The sequence below is a fragment of the Ascaphus truei genome, chromosome 1 (genome assembly GCF_040206685.1).
Source record: "Ascaphus truei isolate aAscTru1 chromosome 1, aAscTru1.hap1, whole genome shotgun sequence".
NCBI lineage: Eukaryota > Metazoa > Chordata > Amphibia > Anura > Ascaphidae > Ascaphus > Ascaphus truei.
Window position 1 is genome coordinate 325832266 of NC_134483.1, and position 12914 is coordinate 325845179.

Genomic DNA, 12914 nt, shown 5'->3' on the forward strand with positions numbered 1-12914 from the left:
CAACCTATAGGAGCTATTGATTATCATAAGCTCACAATGTCATTACTTACTTACTGCTGGAGTGGCCCTTCCAAGAGCAAAGTGGTTAAAACATGTATCTAAGGGCTCTTATCCACAAAAGTAGGTAACACTTTATGCAAAAAAACAGCATTACATGTATCTAATTCAACAAATCCCATCAAGAGCCATAAGATTCTTTTATTTTAAGCAGTAAATCATGCGCATTTGTTTTCTTCTGATTTTGCCCATTTTTGTACCAAAGAAATGGATAAATAAAACAGAGACCGCCTTATTTGACTCCCCAGTCAGTTTATGGATTTTGGTACAGTATTAATCACTTCTGACCACATTCAATTGGTTCAGCATTCTGGTACGCCAAACAGAGCAAGGTTTATGAAACTTTTACTTATAAAAATTGAACAGTAAAATGATTCATAATAAGTATAGTACATTGCTTCTGAATTTTAGATAGTACTGTCCAAAATAATAACATCTAATTATTTAAATATACCAGTTCAAAGCATATTGTTATACAGATGTCATGGAGCAAAAGTGGTCCGTGACCGACAATTTAAGATCCCCTGCATTGGAGATAGTGAGCCTTGCGAATCATACAGTACTGTAGCAAGGGAGAGGAAACTTGGAAAGGATGAATTAGCAAGGACAATAGAGAAAGGTTGCTGGAAGGAGGATGTGGAAATAAAAACAGAAAATCAGGAGTTAGAGACTATTCTGATTTGTAGCCTTGGGTAAAATTATTTCCTGGAAAAGACGGCAGGTGTTCTTGGGAGTTGGTCTCTTCAGGACATGATGTAAGTCAAGAGAATCCTTCTGTGTCAAGGAGCAGCGAGAGTACTTCCTTTTTATATTCTAGGAATGTTAATTCTCGAGTCAGGGAGCTGTTTATTTTCTGCACTGGCCATTAACATAATTGCTATAAACCATATACTCACATAACTGAGATTCTGAGGTTTTGCACACACACAAATAAGGAATTTCTCCAAGCATTACTCAAGAGCAGTGGTTTGGCAAACCAAACGTTTTAAACTGGCCCTCTCAGAAAAGCATGGATTTAGCCTGTGAACTCCTGGTTCTGTATTTGGCACATAAAGAAAGAACAGTTGGGACCCCCCCAAAAATGCAATTTAAAAGAATAAAGATTTCACATACTGTAGTAATCTCTTTTCTTGGGGTTGAGGAGGAGCGCAGGAAAAGCTCGTGATATGTAAAAAATAAAAGTATATATAGTGCAGATGGTAGATCACTGCTATAGAAATAATCAGTATAGGAAATGAACTCACAAAAATCGTAGAATGTTACTGCATGTCAGAGATCCATCTCTCTCTGACTGGAGCCCTTTGTGTAACTGGGGTCAGGATGCCTCTCAGTGGAGTGGAAGATATTTTCCATGAATAAGATGGGTGGTGGAGAGAACCGCCGATAGAAGGGTGGTGGAATGTGAAGCTGCTGCCTGGTGCTTCACTTTGACTTGCACCTCACAGTGTAGTTCCGTAGCTGCTGCCCGGTGCTTCACTTTGACTTGCACCTCACAGTGTAGTAAACAATAAAATATATTTATTTGGTGACTGGTACAGGAACACCGCCATTTGTAAGTCTTCTAGGCCCTTCGTTTGGGAAACATTGTCCTAAATCATAACTCTGTTGACCTGTAGATCCACGCATGTGGTGTATATTATTAAATGTCCCCGTGGACTTCTATACATTGGCAAAACAATGAAGATGCTTAAACAACGTTATATTGAACACAAGGTATTGTGTATATTGTTTTAGGTATATATATTACAACGTTTGTGATCTTGTACAGCCCTCACCTTGCGTGGCAGTCGAAACGTTGGTTTCTCTGGTTGAAATAAAATGCTACTTTTGCAAAGTCTGTGTGCCTAGATGTCCCTACATGCCTCTATGACTCTCTGGGAATTACAGGATTTTCCCTACTTCTAGCAGCACCAGCATATCGCATCTTGAAGCTTTTTAGGACGTGTGCCTCTTTCTTGTTAACTTTATGAGACCACAGATGCCTTCCAATGCGTGAGACTCAGGCCCTAGTGACTCTTCGGAGTAAATCATTTATTTTGGTGGGATGGGGGTGGGAGTGAGATGTGCCAATCAGATGTAAAATTAGCACTGCAGGCTTATCTAGCATTATCACGATAGCTGAAGATATTAACTGAAGTGCTATTCCTTTGGACCAGGGAAAATAGGCCTATGTTCAGTATGTTGTGAAGTTAAAGGACCCTACTCACAAGAAATGAATCTTGCTCAGACAGGGGATTTCCCTTCAGATGATCCTCAAAATTCACAGGCTACACCATTAACAGCGACACCCAGTGATAAAGGGAAAAGGACACAGCCTAGCCTAGCTGAGGTGAGGTTCCTGCTAGCCCTAGAGAGACGTCAGACTGCTACATACGGGTCACGCTGTGCACATGAACCCGGAAGTCGTACAGTCACGCTGGAATACCCAGTCGATCCCAGCGCGCGGGATCGATTAGTCTCAACACAGCATTTCTGCTAGGAGCTACACCTATCGGCGAGGCAGAGCCCTTGATGCTTACTGGACTTTTAACTTCTTATGTGTAAGTTACTATTTGTTGTATTACTATATATCTGAATACATATATCTTCATCCTTGTACGCTTTTGTGCTTCTCTTTCTTCTATGATTGATCCGTTGGTGGAGTATTCCTTTGGCGGTGTTACGCCGGTGCTGCCCGCAAACCAGACCCGTCCCCTGAGCTGAAGGGGAAAGTGGTAATACACGCACCCGCAGCAAAGGAAGCGTGTCCAGAGTGTGGTATAAAGTGTTGCCAGGCTAGGTGTAGTAAGGTAGACAATACTTGCCGGTACCGGTTGTAGAGATAGAGTGAAGAATGCCTTGCCGAGGTCAGGGAGTGGAGAGCGGAGATAGGTCGTAGTCCAAGCCATGTTCAAGGGGTTACCAGAGTGAGCGTTGTCCAAGGAGTGCCGAGATCGAGAGCCAAAGGGGGTAGTCGTACAAGCCGTGTCAGAACCTGTGAAAACACTGAGAGAATCCAGAAGTACTTCCATACAGATACTATGTCGAGCAAAGACTGAGAGCAGAGAGGAGCTAGATAAAGCAGGAAGGTCCAATTAGGAACGGAGGCGGGACAGGAAGAGCTACCGGGAGACACTGCAGATTGGTGCAGGCAAAACAGGCCAGGTGAGTCTTGTTGGTAACCTGAGTGTGCTCGTGTGGTGTGCGGGGGCGGAGCCTGAGGTCCGGGGGACGGGAAGAAGAGTGTGCAGAATGAGCGCGCTCCGTAACGCGTGTACGCGCGTGGACCGAGACAGTGGATGGTGCAGGTGTGCGAGCGGGAGGGCGTGGGCGCACCCGGCGCTGAGCAGAGGAATCGCCAAGGGGAGTGATCCCGCAACGACGGCAGGGGCGGGGAGCCGCAGAGGTCGGTAAGGCAGGATTGTTTTACTAAAATACTGGCCTCAGTTAAGAGTATTGTTCATGAATACCCTCTCCCAGGTATTTCTCTTACCTCTTCTGTTACTCAGAGAGCTGAAATCCCTGCTTCAGAGTATGACCCTATTTTCGTGGATTCTGCCTTTGTTGCTGATTTCTCCAAAGACAAGTGGAACAGTCTTTATTCAAGGGTTGCAGTGTGTTTTTCAGTCTCTTATTCACAATATTTTAGTGCACTTTGTTACTTAGGCACGATTATTTAAAATTGTTTATAATTGTTTATATCACATTCACGTATTTACACATTAAGTGGTTATTTTATATTTTTTGGGTTTGTTAGAGCGCTATCGAGCACCTTTTTAATTTTGTACTTTTGTTTCTGATTTCCCAGACACTACTCCTCAAGTAACCACTTCAGAGATCAGGGTATCTGTTGTTGCTTCCTTAGTACAAGTACAGTCAGAGCCCTCCTTTTTGGAGGATCATGTTTCCGAATCTGAAACTCCCTCTACCCCTGGTTTTGTAAACCTGCAGTCCCCTCTCACTGTAGTTAAAAGTTCTCCAGCACCCGCTGAGTTAAGCTCTGCCGCTACTAAATCTCCTGTTGTAGTAGCAGTTTTCCCTTGCTCACTTCCATTTGTCCTATCTGATATGTCTTTTCCCAATGCTAAGACTCCTGCTGTTAGAGACGACTCCCCTCATGTACCTATAGCACCCAGGACCCCCATGATTAATTCTGGAACCCCTGCCATTAAGGTTTCTATAAGGTCAGAGACTCTTACTCTAGACTCTCAAGCACCCACTTCAATGACTATTAAACCTGTTCCCCAAGTTCCTGCTATGAAGACCCCCCTAGGTTCTGACGTACTGATCTTTAAACCTCTGATTCCCACTTCTGAGACAAACACAAGTTCCTATGATTCTAGTGAAGAGTCTAGTCCTGAGACAAGCATATTATCCTGTGATGCCATTGGACAGTCTAGTTCCATGCCTGCCACTTCACAATCATCCACTTCAGAGACAAGCACTATGTCCCTGGATTCCGTTGGGAAATCTAGTCCAGTTCCTGTCATTGATTATGCCACAGTGGCTGTGATAACCAAGAATATCTTTAAGCTCCTCACTGCTGTGAATGTTTTTTTTCTTTCTAATTCCCCCATAACTCCACGCTTAGCCTTAGTATGTTCTGAGGTGTGGGAATCCCAGACTCTGTCTTATGCTGATGTCCCCACATATTTCGAGGTACCTGCTACGACAAACTCTGGATTATCACAATTGGAACTTCCGGTAATATCCGCTGTTTCTTTAGTCTCAAAAGACCCAGTGTTCAGGATGGAGTTATATTTTGCTGATTTCCCTACAAGGGGTGGGGTACATACTACTGACTGTCTTATTCCTGCCACAGACCTAGGGTTACCACTCAGGAAGGTGCCTGTAGCTATCGATTCAAAGAACCCTATGTTTAAAACAGTCATACTCTGCACTGATTTTTCCACTGTACCGTGGGAGACCTTGGAACCTGGGACCCCCACTCCTAAGTCAAACTCTAGTTCTCCATTTTTTTTCTCTCTGTTGGAGGTATCCAGTCCAAACCCCAGAACTTCTATCCCTAAGGCTGATTTACCACTCACCTTGCTTCCTGCTGTACCAGATAAGTTCTGTTTTCTCACCTTTCAAACAGAGTCTTTTGTCGCAGGTTTCGGTGCGGTGCCTAATGTGCCCTATCTGGTTTTTTTTTGGTTAGCCTCTAAGATTAAGACACCCATACTGCACCTTCTTGCCTTCCCTGAGGTGTCTGTCCCTGATTTCTGTGGTGCTACTATGGGTAGGGACGTGCTGCCCTCTTCTGCCCCTTCGGTGCCCATTACGCACTTCGCCAAGGCCATGTCTTCGGATTCATTCCTCTCTAAATGTCAGACGCCTAGGGATGCGGACCTCTCTTCGCCTAATATTAGCATGGCCCAAGATTATGTAAACTCTGCTACCAACACCCTCGACTGCGTTGGGATAACAAACCTGGTTTCTATAAAAAATACCGCATCAAGGTCCTGCAGTGAATCCTCCCGCCCGTTACCCTCGCTAACCTCCATCCGGAATTCCTTGGGAGCTAAAAATTCTACCAGGCCCCTACTGTATGTGCGGACTCCAGCAATGACATTCCCTCTCCAGAGAATCTCTCTGCTATCCACCAACAATCTGTGTTTTTTCTTCCATACTCTCGGACTACTACTAAGGACCGGGCAGCTGGCTGTTCTCCTTCTGACACCCCTGTTTCAGAATCCCCTGTCTTTCCTCAGCTCCGGATTTCTAAGTCCTCTGGTCTCGCTCCCCATGTACCAAGGATGGCAGTGCCACCGCTCTCGTTTTCTAAGGTGTTACTCGCCAACAAACTGCTGGAGTTTCGACTTAAGCCTTGCCTAAGACAGTTCAGGAACAACTCTATGTCTCCCAGACCTATGAATGGCCCTGTCTATCCGGACTTCTCACTCAGAAGGTGGGGTACTATAAGGAATGCCAACAAACTGCAGGCTTTCAACGCTACCTCCCGCCTAAGGAAGTTTAGGAACAATTCCATGTCCCCCAGATCTATGAATGATCTTGTTCATCCAGAGGTCTCACCTGAAGGGCGGGGGGGGGGGGGGGTACTGTAAGGAATCCGGTTTTGCTTTTGGTTATTGCCTTGCAGAACTAGGCTTTAGCACTGATTCAGTGCCGAGCATAAATCATTTATGGACGTTACATGTGTTCTGCCAAAAGCAATCTGGCTTGTCTCGTGTGTTACTAACGATTTCGCTACGCTCTAGTTTCTAGTTCTCATCTCTAGTCCTGGTTCCGGTGGCCTGCTGCTGCTCTCTACGCAGAGGCCTGTGTTCCTGTTTCCCGAAGGCTTGCTGCTTCTCTCTACGCATAGGCCTGTATTCCTGTTTCCCAAGGCTTGCTGCTTCTCTCTACGCAGAGGCCTGAGTTCTGCCTGCCTGGATTCTGCAACCTGCTGCATTCTCCCCTAGCAGAGTTAACTGTTTGGATCCTGTGGCCTGCTGCGCTCTCCCTTCGCAGTGGCCAGCTTTAGACTTCTGTGCTGAAGCGCTGGTTTACCAGTGCTGCCTGGCGGTGTGCCCACTCCGGTCAGCCTTCTCCTTGCTGAGACCGGTGCAATGGGACATGGTCGCCACTCGCCCAGAACCCGCTCCTGCCCTGCAGCTATTACGCTGAAGCGGGACCTACTTGACTTCCTGTTGCCGAAACTCCGCTTGGATAACGTTTACCCTGATGTCTCCAATCCTGACCCTGGTTCGTCCACTGACTATGCTGCCTTCTCCAGTCCCGACCCTGCTATGTACTACTACGAACTGCGCAATCCGGGTCCGACTACGTGGTCTCAGGTCGGTGATTATGTAACCCCACCTCAGCCCCGCGGTCCGGTCCTGGTTTGTGGCGAGCCCAACTGTGACACCTGCCAGCCAACAGTAGCGAGATGTTAGAATTATGACCAATCACCAGGGATCGGTCATAGCCTATGAGTGATATCACAGGTTGTTCAATTAGGAGATAAACATTACATGCCTATTGTCGCCAAGTTGCTAAAATCAGTGAAGTTAATAGAGACTATATATAATGTATAGATCCTTTTGCCAAAATTGAAGGGATGATGTATAACACTGGATGACATAATGCACAATAGGCTGGAACTTATATATGGTGGTATTGTGCTTCTACATTTGGTAGAATCAGCTTAGAAGCAGGGACTGTATATGCACAAGCATGTTAAATCTTTATACCAGCCCAGTGGGGCCATTGCCATTATACTTATCCACTAGGAGTGAATGCTGATACCGCAATTTGTTACCTTGAGTCACTATATTTTGGATGTTAAGTATTCTGGATAGAATTTAGGATTTCATTATGGGTTACAGTGTGTTATACAGTAGGTACTTATTTAATATATATGATATTAGGAATACTCTACCAACGGATCAATCATAGAAGAAAGAGAAGCACAAAAGTGTACATGGATGAAGATATATGTATTCAGATATATAGTAATATAACAAATAGTAACTTACACATAAGAAGTTAAAAGTCCAGTAAGCATCAAGGGCTCTGCCTCGCCGATGGGTGTAGCTCCTAGCAGAAATGCTGTGTTGAGACTAATCGTTCCTGGATATTCCAGCGTGACTGTACCACTTCCGGGTTCACGTGCACAGCGTGACCCATATGTAGCAGTCTGACGTCTCTCTAGGGCTAGCAGGAACCTCACCTCAGCAAATACTGTATACACAAAGTGCAATACGGCAGTATAATACTGGAACAGTAACACACTGGACCAGAACAAAATAGACTCTCCCACAACACATTTCGCACACTCATGTGCTTCGTCAGGTCAAGCTTCTCCTCTCTGATCTCTCTGTGCAGCTCTTCCAGACTGGTAGCGGTCTGGTAGGATTACCGCAGCGGGAGTCCCATTCAGAAGCAGGGACCCCTGCTGTGTTAATCCATATGGGAAATTCCCATCTGCACTGGACCGTGATCATGCTTGGCCGCCATCACGGCCGCACTTGGGCCGCGATCCACCCGCTAGTAGTGACTCACAGGGGGAACTTGTATCGCACTACATCTGTCAGTATCTACAGATGCGCGGGGTCCCCGGAGCTTAAATCAATACGGTACATTAAAAATGACAGAAAAGCATTCTGCGCTTGGAATGCCTCTGCAAATGTAAGTGACAAGTTGCACATGTACAGTGTGTTTTTAGCTCACACGATATGAAAAGCAGACTGTAGAAAATCCAAAAAGGATCGTCAAAGAAAACTCAAGTAGCAAAGTTTGGAGTAGTACAAATGGCTAATTTGGGTAGGCTTGGATTTATTAACATAGATCTGTGTATCTCTAAGGGGGTACAGTAATTCTATATCGTCTGATGCTGCTCATCCGAAAATCCTCATTAACTGCAATGCGGATTTTCAGCTGAAAACAGGACAACAAAACATTTTGATATGGGTTTGAATCAGCACTTTTTTTTTAACACATGTAAAAATCCAAGGCTAATTCAGAACTATATTGAATGGTGCAAAGCAACATGTTGCTGGCTGTGGCTTTGAAAGGGGTTAGCCATATATTTAAAAAATACAGAGAGGTTACACTATCAGAATCTGATAATGTATCTATTTATTTTTCACAGCTTCAACCACGAGTGTGTTTTTTTTACAGGAAGAGCATTTCTGATGCTTATCACTGCGTGTTCATCAAACAATTGATATGAGGACAGAAGGAAACTAGATAGTGAAGGCAGGAAAAACAAGAGACATGTATCAATAAGCAGATCTGAGTACAACTACGTTTTATTCCTTTTGCAGAGTAGTAATAATATAATTTACTTTAAAGCAGATGATCCCAGTTCAGATCTAGTCCTAGCTCCTTTTGTCACAGGGATTTTCCCCAATCTCCTTGTGTCCCTTGCAGTTAAAATTAGATTGCTAGCTCTATGGGGCAGGAATTGGCATGCAAATAATTATATGTACAGCGCTTTATAAACTGCAGCACAAAATAAGGAAACTATTGCTATTAATATTTACAAATCTACATTTCTATTTTTTTATTTTTAGGAAAGATGGATGTACTGTATATTAAAAATGGAATCTCCTTTTCTTACTTGTGCATGATAAATAATGCTTTCAAAAACATGGTCCAAAGACCTTTGTGCACTTGATTAAGTAAATTAGGTGTCTTAATAGCAGTATGATTACATTTTACAGCCCTTTGACCACATGGAAGACCAAAACTTCAAGGTCCTATTGTATTATGTATTGTATTTTCTGTCTCGGGGTAAAAACTTGTGGTACAGGACACCACAGTAAGTTGCTTGCATGTTCCCATGTGTGGCGGTATTAGCCATAAATATGGTAGATATACTGTAGCTGGCACTCGCAGGTCTTGCAGAAGCGACAGGGTTTTAAGGGCCGGCTTTATGATGGTGCCATCGGTGCGACTGCACCTAGCCACACGCTCTTCCCCACAACATTTAAACAGTGGTTGCCGGGGGAGAGCGCTGGCCCTTGTAAGTGCTAGCATCTCCTCCTGCTATCATGTGTCGCTGTGTCGCCATGACAATGCGACGTACAGTAGCAGGAATTGATGCAGGCTCCGGATAAGAGGTCTCGCCATACTCCCACTGCAGCGGGCCCTGCCATACTCCCAGCCTGCCCTGATTTAAGAATGATCGACAGTCGGAGGAAAAAGTTTGGAGTGTGGACCAAAGCGCAGATCCTTCATTAATAAATCCTTTTATTTGTGCAAGATGTGCAAGTGGCAGCTATATCTACTATATTTATGTCTCAATGTAGGACCTATACAAGTTTTCTTTATTATCCCCCTTTCATTAACAGACTCTGAAAGCATAAATAACACAGCCAGGGGATTTTGTGAAAACTGTTTTTGGTTCCTTTTAAGCCCTATCAAGTTTCACATATTTAGCACGAGGTTCAGGCCTTAAAGTCACACCAGTGCCTTGTTTAGTCAAACTGCTGAGTAACCTAGTGTGGCTTCTCAACCCAAGCAACCAGAATCCTTCTTTCCTTGTGGCCGTGCCTCTGCCCAACAGGCACCTGACCCTGGCCTGCAACCATAGGGGTAATGAGCCTCTTCCCAGACCTGCAGTCGTTGGGTTGATTGCTGAAACCTGCATGGGGCCACAAGGCCTCCACACCCCCCAGGCCCTGAACCCTTTAGGCGATGTTCCTCATGCAGGCACTGCACCCAATAGGCCAAGTCTAAGAAAACATTTAGGAGGACCACAAGCTTATTATGACTAATTGTAGCCCCTCCAGGCACTTCATTTGGGTAAATCGACTCTCCTCCTCCTGCAGCTCTCGGGGTGTCAGGGCCCAATCACAATGGAAGTGGTGTGCGCCTTGACAGCTCTATCACTGCAGAAAATATTATATATTCCGTGATATTTTTTTTTTTTTATTTCAAAGTTTTTATTGAGATTTTACAGGGAAAAACATACAGCATGGTAAAGCATAGACCCAGGCAGAGTTAAGTAGACATTTATAGCTCGTAATAAAACGTAGAGAGAAGTACTTAGACATCGGACTAGGCGAACAAAGTGTTCACTCCCTGGGTCTTAAGGGCTGGACCCTTAGGCCCTTCACCCCCCCAGCCGGGAGGGCGAGCACACAAGGAGCAAGCCCGGCAGTTTCCCATTTTTGGAGAGGGTAATAGAGAGAGGGAGTAAAGGAGTGAAGAAGAAGAGAAGGGGTGGGGAAGAGGGAGACGAGAGGGGGGGGAGGGGTAGAGGACAGATGGTGGGGAAGGGGGGGAGAGGGAGAGGGTGAGGGTGGGGGGAAAGAGAGGTACCCCCCTTGCCAGCGGCCGTACCGAGGATCAGTGCCAGGACTCTTCTTAACGCTATTGTTGGTCTACGTTCTTGGTTTTAGCTGTATGGCCACCCGTCCCAGATTTTATTGAATTTAGGTTTTGTTTCAGGAGAGCAGATAATAGCTCCATAGATCGGACCTCTCTTATTCTGGCTAGCACCATTTGTCTACTAGGTGGTTTGATCTTTTTCCATTTTACTGCGATTGAGCAGCGAGCCGCTGTCAAAATGAACGAGACCAGTTTTCTGGATGTGGGAGGGAGACCTTCCATAGGTTTCATGAGCAGAAATGTCACTGGATTCAACTCTACCTCCTGTCCTACCGTCTCCTCCACTAGTGCGTGTATCATACCCCAGAATGGCCGTATACCCGGGCACTGCCACCACATATGTGCCAGGTCCCCCTTCTGGCCACAACCCCTCCAGCAGAGGTCCGACAGCACCGGGAAGACCTGGCTCAGCCTACTCGGGGTGAGGTACCAGTGAAATAGAATTTTGTAGATATTCTCTTTGATAGTGGTGCAAATTGATGTTTTGGCTGCAGCTTCCCAAATGTTCTCCCAGTCATCTCTATCTATGTCTAAATTGAGGTCTTCAGTCCTCTTTAGCATGTAGCTATGGTTGACAGGAATCAAGGACCGTGCTAACCCCTTATACAATCCTGAGATCAGACCCTTCTGATATACTCCAACTGCACAAAACTTTTCGATGTTTGTAGGTTTTTCAAACTTGGAGTTGGGGGCAACCCTTATCAGGAAGTGTCTGATCTGAAGGAAGCTGAATACAGAGAACACTACTGGGTGGTATTTCTTCTGTAATTCGGAGAAAGACATGAGCTTTCCCCTATCTATCAAGCTGGAAACCTTTGTTATATTCGCTTTTTTAAATTGTTTAAAGTCTTTGGGATTGCAACCCGGGGGAAAGTCCAGGTTGCCAAATAAATGAATGCTTTCTGAAGGGGAAGATGTTAAACTGTATTTAGCTCTAGACTTTTTCCATTTCCTCAACGTGCCTCTCATAGCTCCCAGGACTGTCTTGCCCGACATTATCTCCCCTCTCCCCCCGGACCACAACAGGGCCGGGAGGGAGAGGGGGGAGACATAGGAGGTCTCGATCTCCAACCAGCAGCAGGACGCTGGATCGTTATTCCAAGTCACCGCCTGTTTTAACTGCGCTGCCAGATAATATTTTGAAATATCTGGTAGTCCCAGACCTCCACACTCCTTCGGTGCCGTCATAATTGATCTGGCCACTCTAGGCTTTTTATCGTTCCAAATGAATTGGAAGATTCTATTTTGGATATTTTTCAGATCTGCGACTGGGACTGGATCGGCAACGTCTGGAATAAATACAGCAGCCTAGGTAGAATGTTCATCTTTATGGACGCCACTCTCCCTAGCCACGAAATCTGGTATTCATTCCAGCTCTGGAGATCCTTATTAATTTCCGCAAACATCGGAGGGAAGTTGTGTTTATATAGAGCTCCATAGGAATTCGCTATTTTGATCCCAAGGTACTTAATGCTATTGGGGCTCCACTTGTAACTAAAATTTGCTTGCAGAAGTTTTACTTCTGAGGGTGTCAGAGATACATTCAGAGCTTCAGATTTATCGCTATTGATTTTGTATCCCGACACCTGGCCAAATTTGGCAAGTTGGGACTGAAGATTGGGCAGCGAGATCAGGGGAGCGGATAGGGACAGAATCACATCGTCCGTGATATTTTTTATTGTGATTTTCTTGGAGCAGCAATCCACTTTACTTATTAGTAATAACAAATGTTTCCTTTATTTGTACTATTGTGAAGTTAAGTATTTTTCTGTTGTCAATATTAATTCGACTCTTTTGAACCTTAACTTGGACCAGAAGCATGATCAATGGCCCAGCGATTATTATATGCTCTATATATTATTATATGAAGGAAGAGTTTTCCCAGAGAGACTGACCTCCATGTCGCTCCTTTTTCCTCTTTCGCTTGAGGCAATGGACCTTGAGACTTTTTCTGAGTCCCAGTTCTGCAGGGCAGAAAACGAGAATGAAAAGTCAGCTTTAGGCTCCTTGTCTGAGGGGGACCATTACGTTCCTTT